This window comes from Heterodontus francisci, chromosome 5, assembly GCF_036365525.1.
Source record: "Heterodontus francisci isolate sHetFra1 chromosome 5, sHetFra1.hap1, whole genome shotgun sequence".
Taxonomy (NCBI): Eukaryota; Metazoa; Chordata; class Chondrichthyes; order Heterodontiformes; family Heterodontidae; genus Heterodontus; species Heterodontus francisci.
The window spans coordinates 94,817,754-94,831,387 of NC_090375.1; the positions used below are offsets into that span (position 1 = coordinate 94,817,754).

The following is a 13,634-nucleotide window of genomic DNA, read 5'->3' on the forward strand; positions in this document are numbered from 1 at the left end:
TGGACTGCTTCAGTATCTGAGGAGTCACGAATGGTGCTGAACATTGTGCAATCATCAGCGAACATCCCCACTTCTGACCGTATGATTGAAGGAAGGTCATTGATGAAGCAGCTAAAGATGGTTGGGCTTAGGACACTACCCTGAGGAACTCCTGCAGTGATGTCCTGGAGCTCAGATGATTGACCACCAACAACCACAACCATCTTCCTTTGCCCTAGGTATGACTCCAACCAGCCAAGAATTTTCTCCTTGATTCCTATTGACCTCAGTTTTGCTAGAGCTCCTTGATGCCATACTCGGTCAAATGCTGCCTTGATATCAAGGGCAGTCACTCTCACCTCACCTCTTGAGTTCAGCCCTTTTATCCATGTTTGGATCAAGGCTTTAATGAGGTCAGGAGCTGAGTGGCCCTGGCGGAACCCAAACTGAGCATCACTGAGCAGGTTATTGCTAAGCAAGTGCCGCTTGATGGCACTGTTGATGACACCTTCCATCACTTTACTGATGATTGAGAGTAGACTGATGGGGCGGTAATTGGCCGGGTTGGACTTGTCCTGCTTTTTGTGTACAGGACATACCTGGGCAATTTTCCACATTGCAGGGTAGATGCCAGTGTTGTAGCTGTACTGGAACAGCTTGGTTAGGGGCGCGACAAGTTCTGGAGCACAGGTCTTCAGCACTATTGCCGGAATGTTGTCAGGGCCCATAGCCTTTGCAGGATCCAGTGCTTTCAGTCGTTTCTTGATATCACGTGGACTGAATCGAATTGGCTGAAGTCTGGCATTTGTGATGCTGGGGACTGCAGGAGGAGGCCGAGATGGATCATCAACTCGCCACTTCTGGCTGAAGATTATTGCAGATGCTTCAGCCTTGTCTTTCGCACTGATGTGCTGGGCTCCCCCATCATTGAGGATGGGGATATTTGTGGAGCCATCTCCTCCAGTGTGACGCCCAGAATACTCCAGTTGAGGCCGAACCGGTATTTTATACAAATTAAATATAACTTCCGTGCTTTTGTAATCTATGCCCCTGCTCTCTCAACCTGTCCTGCCACCTTATGCATACATACACCCAGGTCCCTCTGCTCCTGCACTCCATTTAGAATTGTACCCTTTATTTTGTATTGTTTCTCTGTGTTCTTCCTACCAAAATGAATCACTCCACACTTCTCTGCATTAAATTTCATCTGCTGCTTGTCTGCCCATTCCACCAACCTGTACAAGCCCTTTTGAAGTTTAACACTATCCTGCTCACTGTTCACAATGTTTCCGAGTCTTGTATCACCCGCAAGTTTTGAAATTGTGCCTTGTACACCAAGGTCTAGGTCATTAATATATATCAGGAAGAGCAAGGGTCCTAACACCGATCCCTGGGGAACTCCCCTACAAACCTTCTTCCAGTCTGGAAAAGCAACCATTAACAACTACTCTCTGTTTCCCGTCACTCAGCCAATTTCGTGTCCATGTTGTTACTGTTCCTTTTATTCCATGAGCTATAACTTTGCTCCCTTCAATTCAACCCGATTTTCCCTTAGCAAATCCATGCTGACTTTCCTTAATTAACCCACATTCGCCCAACTGACTAATAATTTGGTCTAAAATTATCATTTCAGGAAGCTTCCTCTCAGCACTGAGGTTAGATGACTGGCCTGTAGTCGCTGGGCTTATCGTTACACAGTTTTTTGAACAAGGGTGTAACATTTGCAACTCTCCAGTCCTCTGGCACCACCCTGAGTCTAAGGAAGACTGGAAAATTATGGCCAGTGCTTCCAGAATTTCCACTGTCACTTCCCTCAGTACCCTTGGGTGCATCTCATCTGGTCCTGGTGCTTTATCAATTTTAAGTACAGACAGCCTATCCAATACCACCTCCTTATCAATTTTAATTACTTCAAGTGTCTGAATTACCTCCTCTTTCACCTTGACCTGTGCAACATCTTCCTTGGTAAAGCCCTGCAAAGTATTCATTTACTACCTCAGCTATGTCCCCTGTGTCCATGCATGAATCCCCTTTTTGGTCCCTAATCAGCCCCATTCCTCCTTTTACCACTGTTTTACTATCTATATGACTATAGACAACTATTGGATTCCCTTTTATGTTAGCTGCCAGTCTCTTTTCATACTCTCTCTTTGCTTCTCTTATTTGCTTTTTCACTTCCCCTCTGAACCTTCTATATTCAACCTGGTTCTCAGTTGTATTGTCCACCTGACATCTGTCATAAGCGCACTTTTTCCTCTTCATCTTAATCTCCATCTCTTTTGCCATCCAGGGAGCTCTGGATTTGTTTGCCTTACCTTTCCCCTTAGTGGAAATATGCCTTGACTGTGCCTGAACTATCTCCTCTTTGTTTTGCTTGCCACCCTTTGATTCCATTTTATCTGAGCCAGATCCATTCTTACCCCATTGAAGTTGGCTTTCTCCCTGTTAATTATTCTTACTCTGGATTTTTCCTTGTCCTTTTCCATAGCCAACCTATACCTTACGATACAATGATCACTGACTCCTAAATATTCCCCATCTGATACTTTGATCCACTTGGCCCACCCCATTCCCAAGAACCAGGTCTAACAGTGCCTCCTTTCTCGTTGGACTGGACATATAATGCTGTAGAAAATTTTCCTGAAGGCACTCTAGGAACTCTTTCCCCTTTCTGCCCTTTACACTACTCCTGTCCCAGTCTATATTCGGATAATTAAAGTCCCCCATTACAACTACTTTATAATTTTTGCACATTTCTGTAGTTTCCTTGCAAAATTGTTCCTCTACATCTTTCCCACTAGTTGGTGGCCTATAGACTACACTGCGCAATGTAATTGCACCTTTATTGTTCCTTCTCTGTAGCCAAATAGATTCTGTCCTTGATCTCTCTGAGACATCCTCGCTGTCCAGCACTGCGATGTTCTCTTTAATCAATACTGCCACCCCTCCCCCTTTCCTTTCTTTCCCGAACACCTTGTATCCAGGAATATCTAATGCCCAGTCCTGCCCTTCTTTGAGCCAGGTCTGTGTTATCGCCACAGCGTCATATTTCCACATTGCTATCTGCACCTGTAACTCACCAATCTTATTTACCACGCTCCGCGCATTCAATGCTTACATGATAACCCTAATTTATTACCTTTACTCTGAACCCACCTAACTACTGACTATTTCCTACTCTATTGCTATCTGTCTCTCCCAATATTCTGTGCACTTTGGTATTCCTCTCTGATATTACCTTCTGGTTCCCACACCCCTACCAGGTTACTTAAGTCCTCCTCAGTAGCACTAGCAAATTGCCCTGCAAGGAAATCGGTCTGTGCTCTGCTTAGGTGCACCCTGTCCGGCCTGTACAGGTCCCATCTCCCCCAGAGCTGGTCCCAACGTCCCAAAATTCTTGAGCCCTCCTGCCTGCACCATCTTTCCAGCCAGGCATTCGTCTGCTTTATCCTCTTATTTCTATACTCACTTGCGTGTGATACTGGGAGTAATCCGGAGATTACTACTTTTGAGGCCCTGCTTGCGAATTTCCTGAAGGACTTTGTGGCTGTTATGGGTGCTGTCTTTGCTGAGTGGACTTCCAAAAAGACTCTTGAGAGAGACGATCAATGACCTCAAGAGTAAGTTGGATGGCCACTTGAGAGAAATAGACTTGTAGGGCTACGGGGATCGAATCAGGGAGTGGGACTGACAGCAGGGCTCTGTGGAAAGCTGGCTTGGACTCGATGGGCCGAATGGCCTCCTTCTGTGCCGTAAATAACTCTATGACTCTAAGTTAATTAATCTTTAAGCATATATCTTGACCGTGATTTGTTAGTCCATGTTTAATTTTTATTGGTTTTGGTTTGAGTGTTAAAGCACAATTTATAAAAGTGAAATCTTGTCTTTTTTTCCTCTAAATTGTGGTCAGTCGGTAGATTGGATTCTTTAGGTTTGTGATCTCCATGGGGATCATAACACCGTCACTCCATGGCTGACTGAAATACAGGCCCTTGATTCAGTGTTCCTCAGTTACTCTGTTTTGCAGTACAGAAAATAAAATAGGTCAACCTGCTGTCATGTTTTATTGGCCTATTGGCTTATGATGTGACTTAAATTGATAATACTATTGACATTTATGATTTGTATATGGTGTAGATTACTGGTTATCAGATTTACTGCTTTTAGCTTTTACTTGTGACGCACAACAGGGCAAAGAAGGTACTACTCCAAAGTTAATGTGATTGGAGACATAGAATAGTATTTTATATTATGGGAAGCAGTTAATCAAAAATCACAATGTTGCTTGTACTTTACCCACAAGACCCAGGAGATTTAGGAGTTATCTATTTAGAACAGAGTTTGGAATCCAAATCAGTCGATAACTAATGTAGCCTTGCATTGTATTGTGTTAACAGTTTATGATGTCACCAAATAGCAATAACACCATTGGGCTGAAAGTCCTCCAGTGGCTTTAACCTTTGTTTGTGTTATTTTGTACATATGTGTGTTCATTTATGCAAAGAAGAGTACAGGAAAATGGATACTTTAACTTCTGCTATATTCTTCTTATTCGAGCTAAATGCTCTGAGAATTGTGTTGGAGGTAGTTTAAATATTCCACCAGCACTACAACATTTGACAGTTAAAAAACTTTAGCAGCATAGCGTGCTAATAATGCATGATCTTAGTTTGTGATTTGTATTTAGTATTAAACATATCTCATTAAAACAAGGATCCTGCCTGACATGCAATTTTTAGCAAATAATGTTTTGTCATTGCCAGTAAATTTTGAAATTATTTATTTTGGCTTGCCTAATATGACTAAAACCTGGGACAATAGTAATATGAACCACTGCAGCCACAATTGGATTCTGTTATATTTAGTAAGTCAGATTGCCAAAAGAATTGCTCTGAAATGGCTACGAATAATGTACACTGGATTTGACAACTATTTGGGACCTGGTAAAGATTTATTTACAGTTGACCATTTTTGTAGTACTGTTTTTAGGATCGATACTGAAGTATGTCATAGCAATGTGTGGATGCTTTGTAGAAACTGTTTTATTGTTTCTGCAGGAGACTGTAAAACCTCTATGCTACATCAGAGGTTTTGCATTACAGCAGTTCTTAGCTACATCGGAAATGTGTTTGTATCATGTTCACATAAATATGGATTTGGCTCTAACTGTAATACCCTGCTGATGGTTAACTGTTCCTAGTTTCCTTGATTTTACTTATTGAAATATGACCTAGCTTTTGTGGCAGCTGCATTTCATTTTCTTGAAAGTGATTGGTGTCAATATGGTACCACAATAATGTACTTATTTGTGTGTTCTGAACCAATTCTAAAAATGGGTGGGAATTGTTGCTAACCTCAGGTCTTGGTAGATGAATTGATTGTAAAATAGCAATCTGAACAAGCTATGGCTTGTTTGCTTTAACACTTTATGACTGTTAAATGTCTTTTATGGTATTGTTTTCAATGTACAGACTTGCTGCTCAATGTAATACTAAACCCTGGTTGAGCAGGTTTTTCCTCTTCCAAAAGACTTTTTTTGTTTTCATTCTTGGGATGTGAGCATCACTGGCAAGGCCAGCATTTGTTGCCCATCCCTAATTGCCCTTGAGCAGGTGGTAAGCCATCTACAACTGAGTGGCTTGCTAGGGCCATTTCAGAGGGCAGTTAAGAGTCAGCCATATTGTTGTGGGTCTGGAGTTACATCAAGCCCAGCAGATTTCTTCCCATTTAGGGCATTAGTAATCCAGATGGGCTTTTATGACAATCTGGTAGTTTCATGATCATTACTAATGAGACTAGCACTTTATTCCAAATTTATTAATTCCTACAGCTGCCATGGTGGGATTTGAACTCTCAGCTCTGGAGCATTAGTCCAGGCCGAGTCCAGTAGCTATGCCACTGTCCCCCTAAGACTAAGACAGTCAATGTCTAATGCAGTAAATAAGAAGGAACATAAATTAATCAGGGTGTGACTGTTTTTCTAAGTTAGATTTTTTTAATGGTGTAGCTTTTTTGAATAAGACTTGAAAGGAGCAATGAGAAGGAATGACCAGTGGGAGCACCATTTATTGTTAGCAGTTCTATCATTTTTGTGACATATTTTCCTCCTCAAGGAAACCAGCCACTTGAAATCTCTGTGCTCTTCAGTTATTTGCAGAATAAAGTTCACTTCCACTACACTCAAAAGAGCTCTTGCTAATGCATCAATCTGACATTTTACACTTCCTACCCAACTATAGCTTCTCCAAGTGAAATCGCCACTATGGTGTCAGTATGGTCCATCCACTGTAAATAACAGCAGTTTGTATTTATATAACGCCATTATCATAATAAAATGTCCCATGGTGCTTCATAGGAGTGTTATAATGTAAAATTTGACACTGAGCAAGGTAAGCTGCTATTTTAGGGCAGATGGCCAAAAGCTTGGTCAAAGAGGTAGGTTTTAAGGAGCATCTTAAAGGAAGAAAGCAAGGTGCAGAGGTTCAGGGAGGGAATTCCAGAGCTTGGGACCTAAGCATGGCTACCAGTGGTGGAGCAGTTAAAATTGGAATGCTGTACGGATGAGTGCAGATTCTTTGGAGAGTTTTTAGGCCGGAGGAGATTACAGAGATAGGGAGGCCATGGAGGGATTTGAAAACAAGGATGAGAATTTTAAGATTGAGGAGTTGCTTGATCAAGAGCCAGTGTAGGTCAGTGAGCACAAGGGTGCTGGATGAATGGGACTTGGTGCAGTAAGGATACAGACAGAGATTTGGATGATCTCAAGTTTATAGAGGGTAGAATGTGGGAGACTGGCCAGGAATGTGTTGGAATAGTCAACTCTAGAGGTAACAAAGGCATGAATGAAGGTTTCAGCAGCAGATGAGCTGAGGTGAGGCAGAGTTGTGCGTTGTTACGGATAAGACTGTAGTGATGAAAGCTATTCACTGTAGTTGTAATTACATTTTAAATTAATGCTTGGTGCAATAAGAAAAGTAAAGAGCAGCGAGTTTCATGTGTGTGTGTTGTGATATGTTCATGGTAGTCATTCCTATGGAGGTCATTCAGGACTTAAGTTGTGAACACTGTCTGTTAAGTAATATTCTGAGGAAACTGGTAGCTGTAGTGAAAGATTGGATTAATGTGCACAAAGATCAGTTAATGTACATCAATGGTATGTTGTTGGAGTTGGATTTAGTAAGTGTGGCATTTAGTCAGTGCGTAACTTAAAAGTTAAAACAGAAATTGAATTTGAAAGAAAAATAGAACTGACATACAATAAGTATTTTGATATTTCCATACCAATTAATGTCATTGCTTTTTTCCTTGTATGCAGTTTAGTAAAGTGTTTTCCTGTATGAACACGTGTAAGTGCGGCAAAAATGCATAAATACCTATTTCTTGGCTCTTTCTGTATTTTCCACTCCTTTGCATATAAATTTTTTTTAATTCTGTTTTCAATACTTCTTATTCCCCTATATGTTGGTCATGCTGTAAAAGGGTGCGTTGTTTTATTGTGTGCTCTATATTCTGACAGCAATTGAGCCCTCCTGTTCATGGCAGAACCACAAATGCACCCTTACTTTCCTACCTCTCCTTCCCATCCACCTTGCAAAAGTGTTTCTCTTTTTCTTCCTTTACAGATCTATAAATTATGGCTATGTGCATCTGTCTCTTTTTCCCCACCCCCTCATAGTTTCTGCACTCCAATAGGTTCTGTGCCTTTAGCTCCCACGGCAGAATAAATTTTCCTTTCTCTTCTCTCACCTGGATTAAGATGGTTTGATGAGCCAGGATTTTCCCCTCGGCAGACAGGAGCCGTTCACCGACTGAAAAGTCGGCAGCGAACCTGCTTCCACCTGGATTGGGGATCCGACCCGCATTTTGCAGTTCCCAGACCTTTAATTGTTCTGAGGCGGGACATCCACCCGTTTGAGGCAGTAAGTCCCGCCTAATGGAGCTGCCAGCCAATCAGCGGGCCGGCAGCTCTTAGGCCCAGCAGCGCCGCCGGGTGCAGTGGCCACTGCTGGGACTGCAGCCCAACTTCCAAGATGATGATGTCGGGGACCCCCAGAACCAAGGTAAGTCTTTGTTGCCTCGCCAGGGTGATCAGTCGGGCTGTGGCGAGGCAAGGGTGGTCAATTGGGGGGACAGGGGGTGTTGTGGGTGGTTGGGGTAGCAGGGGTGGCCCTCCATTGGGCACAGTGTGCCCAATCATGTGGATCCGCCCCCCCCCCCCCCAGGCCATCAGAGAGATGCCTGCTTTTGTCAGGTGGCTTTACTCGGGCCTGGGCCGTCCAACTAGCCACGGGTAAAATCCCCGTGGCGGCAGGCGGAGGCCCTTAAGTGGCCACTTAAGGACCCCCCCCCCCCCCCCCCCCCCCCCCGAGCCTCCCGCTCCATTTTACGCCACCCCCCGGCCCGGCCACTTTCCCACTCTTTTGGGGGGGGTGGGAAGGGTGTAAAATTATGGCCCATGGTGTCTTGCCCCATTGTGTTTTTTTTCTGTCACTCTCTTTTGTTTCTCCCACTCCTCAACAATGTCTTACCCACTGTCTTCCCTATTTCTAATAACCCTGAATCCTCTATGCTGACAAGAACCTGTCTGGTTCCTTCTTAAAACTGATTAAGATATCTTGCTCCTCAACTTTGAACATACGACTTAGGAGCGGAAGCAGGCCATTCGGCCCCTTGAGCCTGCTCCGCCATTCAATAAGATCATGGCTGATCTGTTTGTATCTCGAATTCCACACTCCCATTTACCCCCGATAACCCTCGATTCCCTTGCCTTCCACCTTAAAAATATTCAATAACCCCGCCTCCACAATCTTCTGAGGCAGAGAGTTCCAAAGTTGCACAATCCTCTGAGAGAACAAATTTCTCCTCATCTCTGTTCTAAAAGAGCAACCACTAATTCTAAAACAGTGCCTCCTAGTTCTGGACTCACCCACAAGAGGAAACATCCTTTCCACATCCACCTTGTCAAGACCGTTCAGGATCTTATATACTTCAATCAAGTCTCCCCTCACTCTTCTAAACTCCAGTGAAAACAAGCTCAGTCTGTCCAACCTTTCCTCATAAGACAACCCGCTCATTCCAGGTATCAGTCTAGTAAACCTCCTCTGAACTGCCTCCAACACATTTACATCCTTCCTTAAATAAGGAGACCAGAACTGCACACAGTATTCGAGATGAGGTCTCACCAATGCCTAATATAACTGAAGCATAACATCCTTACTTTTATTTTATATCAGTGGTATATAACAACGATTTTGACGTAAATGTAGGGGGCATGATCAATAAGTTTGCAGACAACACAAAGATTGGCCATGTGGTAGATAGCGAAGCGGATAGCTGTAGGCTGCAGGAAGATATTGATGGTCTGGTCAGATGGGCAGAAAAATGGCAAATAGAATTCAACCCAGAGAAGTGTGAGGTGATGCATTTGGGGAGGTCAAACAAGGCAAAGGAATACACGATTAATGGGAAAATACTGAGAAGTGTAGAGGAAGTGAAGGACCTTGAAATGAATGTCCACAGATCCCTGAAGCTAGCAGGACAGATCAATAAGGTGGTTAAGAAGGCACATGGAACCCTTTCCTTTATTAGCCGAGGAATAGAATATAAGAACAGGGAGGTTATGCTGGAACTGTATAACTCATCGGTTAAGCCACAACTTGAGTACTGTATGCAGTTCTGGTCACCTTGTTACAGAAAGGATGTAATTGCACTTGAGAGGGTACAGAGGAGATTTACAGGGATATTGCCAGGACTGGAAAGATTGGATAGGCTGAGGTTGTTCTCCTTGGAACCGAGAAGGCTGAGGGGAGATCTAATTGAAATGTACAACATTTTGAGGGACCTGGATAGAGTGGAGGTGAAGGGCCTATTCACCTTAGAGAGGTCAGTGACTAGGGGGCATAGATTTCAAGTGATTAGTAGAAAAATTAGAGGGGAGGTGAGGAAAATCTTTTTCACCCAGAGGATGGTGGGGGTCTGGAACTCACTGCCTGAAAGGGTAGTAGAGGCAGATACCCTCAACTCATTCAAAAGGAGTCTGGATATGCACCTCAAGTGCTGTAATCTGTAGGGTTACAGACCAAATGCTGGAAGGTGGGATTAGAACGGGTGGATCGTTTTTCGGCCGGCACAGACACACTGGGCCAAGCTGCTTCTTTCTGTGCCTTAAACTTTCTATGATTTTGAATTCCTCTCATAATAAAGGGTAGCATTTCAGTAGCCTTCTTTATTACCTGCTGTGCCTGCATACTAACTTTTTATGACTCATGCACTAGAGCACCTAGCTCTCTCTGCACCCCGGAATTCTGCAGTCATTCTCTTTAAGTAATACTCTGCTTTTTTTTCCTGCCAAAGTGAACTACTTCCAATTTCTCCACATTATACTTCATCTGCCAGATTTTTGCCCACTCCCTCAACCTACCTATATCGGTCTGCAACCTCCTTATGCCTTCACAACATAACTTTCCTACCTATCTTTGTGTCATCTGCACATTTAGTTACCATGCCATCGCTCCCCTCATCTAAGTCATTGATATAAATTGTAAAAAGTTGAGGCCCCAGCACAGATCCTTGCGGGAATCCACTTGTCACATCCTGCCAATCAGAAAAGGATCTATTTATGCATACTCTGTTTTCTGCCAGCCAGTATTCTATCCATGCTAATATGTTACCCCCTCCAGCATGTGCTCCTACTTTGTGTAATAACCTTTTATGTGGCACCTTGTCATATGTCTTCTGGAAATCCAAGTACAGTATGTCAACGGGCTCCCCTTTATCCACAGCGCATTTTACTCCTTCAAAGAACTGATTCGAAGTGTGAGGTGTATGGAGATGCTAGCAGATAATTGTGGGGCCTCATAAATACAAAACATGCACACTGTCCTTGAACCACATCCCTGATTGTGGCCTTACAGAGTATAAAGGGAGCCTCATGGAATTTTGTGTGGGAATCCCCATGCTTCTTATTTATTAGTAGGAAGAAACTGAGCAGGAACACAAGCTTGACTCATCTGACATCATCGGAGGAGGACGTGACCCTCCCTGCAACAAAGCAAGGAGCTCTGCTTGAGGAGCCTGTGCTTGAGCAGGGAAGCTCTAAATGACTTGCTGGCTTTTGGAAACTACCCTTTAGCCACCTCAAATATTGGAACAGCAGCAATAGTGCCCATCAAAGTCACCACAGCCTTGAAATTGTTTGCCACAGGATCTACTTGGGACAAAGCTAATTTCGTCAGCATATGACTGCTTTCATTGGGTTACTATTTATTTGATGAAGGAGAGTAGCTCATCACTTTTGGAATGGATCATACCAGCAGCAGAGCAGAGCTGTTCAGATTATCAGTGTCATGACTTTCTCGAGGTGCAGGCTGTCACAGATAGTGCCCATGTAGCTATCAATGTGTGCTTCGTCCAAAGGATATCCAGAAGTGCTGAGTGGATGACCCCTATTGGCTTTCTTCTGAGGTCCCCAGCATCACAGATGCCAGTCTTCAGCTAATTCAATTCACTCCACATGGTATCAAGAAATGACTGAATGAACTGGACACAGCAAAGACTATGGGCCATGACAACATCCTAGCTGTAGTGATGAAAACTTGTACTCCAGAACAAGCCATACCCCTAGCCAAGCTGTTCCAGTACAGATACAACACTGGCATCTACCCTACAATGTTGAAAATTGGCCAGGTATGTCCTCTCCACAGAAACAAGAACAAATCCAATCTTTCCAATTACCGTCCCATCAGTCTACCCTCAATCATCAACAAAGTAATGGAAGGAGTGATCAATGGTCCTATTGAGCAGCGCTTACTCACCAATAACCTGCTCACCAATGCTCAGTTCGGGTTCCACCAAGGCTACCCGGCTCCAAACCTCATTACAGCCTTCATCCGAACATGGATAAAAGAGCTGAATTCCAGGGGTAAGATGAGAATGATTGCCCTTGATGTCAAGGCAGCATTTGACCAAGTATGGCATTAAACAGTAACATTGAAGTCAATGGGAATCAGGGGAAAAACTCTCCACTGGCTTGAGTCAAAGCTAGCACAAAGAAAGATTGTTAAAGGCCATGCATTTCAACCCCAGGACATTGCTGCAGGAGTTCCTCAGGGCAATGGCTTGCTTGGCCAATTCAGAGGGCAGTTGAGAGTCAAACACATCGCTGTGGGTCTGAAGTCACATGTAAGCCAGATCAGGAAAAGACGGTAAACTTCCTTCCTTGAAGGACATTTGTGAACCAGATTGGTTCTGACGACAAGCTGATAGTTTCATGATCATGATAATTGAGACTAGCTTTTTATTCCAGATTTATTGAATTTAGATTTCCCCAGCTGCAGTGATGGGTTTTGAATTTATGTCTCTGGAGTATTATCCCAGGCCTCTTGATCAGTGTTCCCTCTAATTTCACTTCACTGTGCGCAGCCCATTTCTTACAGTGTGTGGACTCTTTAGGATTGCTGTGCGGCCACACATGTATACATCTTAAAGGGACCGCTGCTTGTCCACAGCCTGTTTGTGCCCTGTGTGACACATTCCCAGTTGCTGTGTGGCTGTGCACCTGCGAAGCGTAGAAGAAGCACTGCTCCAGATTACCTGTCCAGTAACATTAACGTTCCCAGCCATTTACCAACTGCAGGCGTGATCTATAACCAGGAAACTGAATTTAATTGTTCTGGTCCTTATAACTCAGAAAACTGATGTAATAGAATAAAACATATTTAATACTCATTGGTACATTTATATTAATTTTGAGAGAACTAGTTCTGCCTACCATTGAAATTTCAAGTATTTCAGAAATATTTTACTTTTGTTATCCTATAGAGAGCAGGTAAATATTTTTACATTTTTTTCATTTTTGAAATTAGCAAACCCTACTCAATTCGGACTCAAATTTACATTGACTCTTGTGTGACTTTTTGAACATTTTATCACATTTGGAGCCTCTTGAAAATGGTTTCCACTTTTTTTCAGTACTGTTCTTTTTGAAAGGGTGCTCTCTTGTCCAGCAGCATAGGATGGGATTCTTTTGTTGATTGTTCCTCTTCCTCATAGTGTCATATTTATTGAACAGGAATAAGCTATTCAGATGAGACCAAGGCCTTGTCTACCTGTTCAGATGTATGTAAAATATCCCCTGGCACAATTTAAAGATGGTCCTAAATCAAAGTTTCTGGCCAGCATTCTCTTCTCAAACACCAGCACCAAACCAATTATCTGGTCTTTATCACACTGCTGTTTGTGGTACCTTGCTGTGTACAAATTGGTTATCACATAAGCCAACAAAACAATTTGTACCTTCACTCATGGACTGCAGCAGTTCAAGAAGGCACCACCTTCTCAAGGGCAATTCGGGATGGGCAATAAATGCTGGCCTGGCCAGCTACACCCACATCCCATGAATGAATAAACTGCACAGTGGCGCAGTGGTTAGCACTGCAGCCTCACAGCTCCAGGGACCCGGGTTCGATTCTGGGTACTGCCTGTGCGGAGTTTGCAAGTTCTCCCTGTGTCTGCGTGGGTTTCCTCCGGGTGCTCCGGTTTCCTCCCACATGCCAAAGACTTGCAGGTTGATAGGTTAATTGGCCATTATAAATTGACCCTAGTATAGGTAGGTGGTAGGGAAATATACAGGGACAGGTGGGGATGTGATAGGAATA

The 13,634-nt window shown here is 43.4% G+C and overlaps 1 protein-coding gene across 3 annotated transcripts in view; it reads left to right on the forward strand.

Moving 5' to 3' along the window:
• The window catches only part of spidr (scaffold protein involved in DNA repair), a 328,957-nt gene that overhangs the window by 250,651 nt on the left and 64,672 nt on the right, over window positions 1-13,634 (forward strand). The window lies entirely within an intron of this gene.